The sequence below is a fragment of the Rhyacophila brunnea genome, unplaced genomic scaffold, assembly GCF_057557595.1.
Source record: "Rhyacophila brunnea isolate RB1 unplaced genomic scaffold, BYU_Rbru_1.0 scaffold_22, whole genome shotgun sequence".
In the NCBI taxonomy this organism is placed as follows: domain Eukaryota; kingdom Metazoa; phylum Arthropoda; class Insecta; order Trichoptera; family Rhyacophilidae; genus Rhyacophila; species Rhyacophila brunnea.
The window spans coordinates 11,550,801-11,555,656 of record NW_028232882.1 but is presented as its reverse complement, the minus strand read 5'-3'; positions in this window follow the sequence as shown (position 1 = coordinate 11,555,656).

The window sequence follows — 4,856 nt, the reverse complement described above, 5'->3', positions numbered from 1 at the left end:
TACTTCAGATGCATGTAAAACAATGTTCCTTTATCCAACATTCATAAATCTGCAAACAAATTATACGACTTCTAAACTTCACATCTGCAAACATTGCTATCGAATTAAATGTGGTTTGCACGATCATAGGTTTTCAAAAAAGCTTCTGTAGAGATCGAGTCTAAATGAATGATATTGAAGAAAAACAAGGACCACCGGTCCATTGTGTTACATTTCACATTATTAGCATTTATTTGTGTACATCTTACTGTCAAATGGTATTAATTATATTGTGAATATGTTGTTACATATTAGTAGCAAAAATTGATTCCATATAATTTGTACCGTGAAGGTTTTGCTTAAAATTCTATAGTCTGGGCCAGGGGTCGGCAAACTCTTAGACCAAAAGAGCCAAATATGAGTATCAGAACAGTTAAATTTTTTTTCGAGAGCCATACATATATTTTTAAAAATATGATTTATTTCAGTGAATGTTATTGTTTATTAATTTATCAAGTGAAGAAGATTTTGCGAATAAAACTAATGCAAATATAAGTTTTTTTATTGTTGAAATTATAAATATAATGTGTGAACAATGACCTTCCTTGCATTTCTTTGGAGAGGGTCTGTATGTTTGGTATGTAACTTGTAGTTTTCAATTTTAGGCGCGACTCCAAATTCTCATCGGTTATTTGGATTATCTAAATGCTTTTTATAATGTTCATGTTTGAAAATGATTGTTCACATACATATTGTGTAGACTCGAATATGAGTTCGGAAAGCTATACCATGTATTAAAAATCGTTGTATCTACCTTATTATGTAGATCTTTTAGAGCGCTCCGCTGTGTTGTGAAATTTAATTGCATTTTTCTCTCTCCAAATCCTCAATTTTGGTGGCAAGACCTACAAATTTGGAGCTATATAACTCTTTACTTGTTAAATCCACCAAAAAAAAATTATTTCAAAAGTGCTCGTGTCAATATCAAATGGAGAAAAATTTGATTTGTCGACTTTTGCAATGGGTGGATTTAAAACAACAATCATACCTTTTTGCATCAACCATCAAGGAGGAAAAATTAGGCACGCGATAATGTCATTATATAATATAATAAGTGTACAAATCAATGACAAAAAATAAAAATTGTGAATTTTCCAAGAGTTTTTGTAAAAATTGGGAATTTCGCAAAGAGCCGCACGCCAATACCCAAAAAAGCCACATTCGGTTTGCCGACCCCTGGTCTAGGCCAGTGTTCTTTAGTTACACAATCCAACGAACATAAGAGAAATATTTCGCACATCGGTAGATTTAAGAAAAATATCAAAAATTCAATATATTCAATTGGCAAAAATATTAGTAGAAATACTGAAAATCACGAAGAGATACTTTACATGGCTGGGACATGTGTTCCGGATGCCGCCAAAAAGTGTGACACTTCGTACCCTTGTAACACGGCCTCAATGGTTGCGTCGTCGTGGCCGGCCCTCCCTCACCCTGCAGCGGTACTACAAAAACGATCTACGCGCTGCAGGTCTGGCATGGCGGGAGGCGCAAGAGTTGGCGATGGATCAAGGGAAGTGGCGCGAACTTGTGCTTGCCCTATGCCCCAATGGGTCGTGACAGGGTGAAAGAAGAAAATACATTTATTGATACAAATAATTGAACCAGGTCGTTTCAAAGAACTCCCTTCTGAAATATTTCAAATGTGAGTTAGAATAGTTTTGCATTCAGCTGACGTTTTGTTCTGGAGAAGGGTGTTTTAAGCGATTGCAAATGAAAGACGGTTGTAAGATTTTTGTAAATGATTTACTTCACTACGAGTCATGACAAATATCATTTTATAATTACAATATTAATTAGTTTTACACAATTTAATTCATTTATCATGTACAATAATCACTCATTAGACAAATTAGCCACTTTATTCAGTTAGGAATGATCTAATACTATACATCCACTAAAGTACTCATTTAATTCCAATATACCAATCGATTTCCTTTATAATAACATTATTTACCAGGTTTGATTTAAAATATTTGTCATATTTATTTATTTTTGCCATGAAAAAGTAACAAGAGAACTAATTACAATGCATTTGTAGGCCGTACACCGTAATGAATATCAAATTTATTTGACTACACAAATTATTACAATATTACAAATCTGGAAAGTTTCAATAGAAAAAAATAAATAAACACCTCGCGCAATGCTTACAAAATCTAACCACTGTGACAATGAAGCATATGTATATTATATTTCACCAAAACAATAATAAAACACCTCCATCTTTAAGTTTACATTATTTCTTATAATATAATGCTAAGTACTCACGAATGTTCTTGCTCGATGGCTTTACGCTCATTCGAACATGTCTCAAGATGTGTACTATCGCTCTCGATGCTTTTTTGTTTGACATCAAGCAAACGGCTCGATGTGAAAAAGATTCAAGGGCCATAATCTTGCTCGATGCTCGACAGAAATTCGCTTGAACATGACTTAACGTGTGCACTTTGACTGGGCATCTTGTGTCGAGCTGCTCGAGTGTGTGGATGCAACGACGAGCATGCTTACGTTCGATCGAGCGAAACCGTCGAGCAAGAACGTGCGTGAGTACTAGGCTTAAGCATCAATTTGATGACAATTCTATGAGAATGCATAAATAATCTTTAACCAAACAGAAATGGCAGTGAGAAAAAAAAAACTACATGGTATAGGGAAAAGAGAAATAAGTTTGAAAAAGATTAATTAAAATTTGTATGTAGTTTCTGAAAATTGAGTTAAAAACAAGATTTATAGCAGTTTACTATGACATGGAAAACTGTAAGTAACTAAATTGGACACATTGGTATTAACAAATACGATTGACAGCCGAGTCTTGGTTTTCTTGTAAACAGGATTTCAATATGCTGAATTAGCCATAATCGAATCAACAGAAATTCACATACAAAGTTAAGCAAACGACACAATATTGTCTCTCTATTTTACACTTATCTCTCATTTTCAACAGAATTGAAAGTGCAAATTATTACTGTATAAAATACTAAGCAATGTAAAGTACAGTAGGTATAGCCTCGATTATCCTGTTTCACCACGATCATAAGACGACATTGATTATTAAAATAATGATATGAAAAGTAATGTTTATTGCAGATATTTTGGTTTTTGATTGTCCCCGACTACTTTCATTCGTAATTTGTCCGGATAATCGAGGTTTTCCTGCGTATACCGAATTCTGTTGGTGCTATCACATTTCTATAATACGTGTGTAGTAGTTTTAGAGAATTGGCACTCGATACAAAGAACTTGAACTATAACTAGAGGGAGCCACGTGAACTTTTAGTATTAAAGCACTTGATGGCATTTATGGAACGTTTGAAGTGTGGTTGCATTGGTTAATCCACAATAAAAAAAATTACTTAGAATTGGATCTTTGTTCATAGTTGGCGGTTGACGTTCAGACATAGTATATTATGTGATTGAAGTACTACAGTATAATTTATATTCAACGATCAAAAGAATCGGCTACGTTAATTTATATTATGTCAGTGGTTTAGTTCCAATACATGTCAAAGATTTTTTGTATTCAAAATGGTTAACGTAGTATTGTATGTATGTACGTATGTGGTAGTTAATAAAACAATAAAATACATTCTCAACAAATGCAAGTTTCAAGGTGAATCTCAGCAATAGCCGCAGATTTAATAAATTCACTGTTGGAAGTGAATGTAAAATTGTTTTTCAGATGCACGCGGGAATTGTCTAAAGGTTTGCTACAAACAAATCCATGTTGCGAAATGGCTTACAGCTAATTTAGAAGTTGGTTCATGAATCCACTTTTTAAGCTTCACTTTGATATATCAGGCTCCATCTAGTAGAGAAGATTTTCTTTAACGTTTCAATTCGATACAATGTCTTCTATAGTCATTGTGCAGAATGCTAGATTTTTTTCTCTATCACTCACAGAATTCAGTAAGAATTTCTCGTATTGATTTTATTGTCTCAGGAATTAAAAATTAAGTGACAAAAAAAAAAGTTTTCGATGTTTCATCATAATTATTATTGAAGGGTAAATTTATACCATAAACAAAAAATATTAAAATAATTTGACAGAGGTTGACCTCTTCGGTATTGTATAGTGTTTTATTGTATTTGTTTGTATGTACGTAATTTAATCACAAGAAAGTTAAAACAATACATATCTCAAGACAGTGCTCATTTTGTCACATTTTTATTAGCTCGTATTCTTGTTTGTTCAGTACAAATGTTTTCTTGTTTGTCCAGTCCTAGCAACTAAATTATTAATATATATGTGTGTTACTATGGAAATCAATATGACATTTCAGTATTCTATATTTATTCAGTATTTCTATCAAGTACAAAAAAAAGTATTTATTAATACATAAAATTGTCAAGTTTATTTCATATGATTCAACAGAAAATTTTAAAACGTGGTATATAAAAAGTTCTTTTTATCATGTAATTATTTATTACTAGCTAGAAGGCATTGCCAGTGAACAAAAAAAAAGTATGTTTTCTATTTTACACAAACTCGATGGGCCGATTTCTTGTAGAACAAAAACGAATGCCGTGGGTGCTTCGAAAGCCAAAATGGCGATGATTCCATAGCATTTTTGTCACCAGATAACCAATAAACTGCATATATTTAGTAATATCAAGATCCTTCAATTAAGAATGAAATTATAGATTATAGAATGGATTCATGAGACTAAGTCGGATGATGGTAATTAGATATATGTACTAATAATTGTTACATGCAATTATCTCGAAGACAGCCAGATTGCAGAGTCTGGTGGTCTAATTTGGCTAATAAAAATAATGACAATATCAGTTTGTACACTGCAGGATGTGGAAAGAAC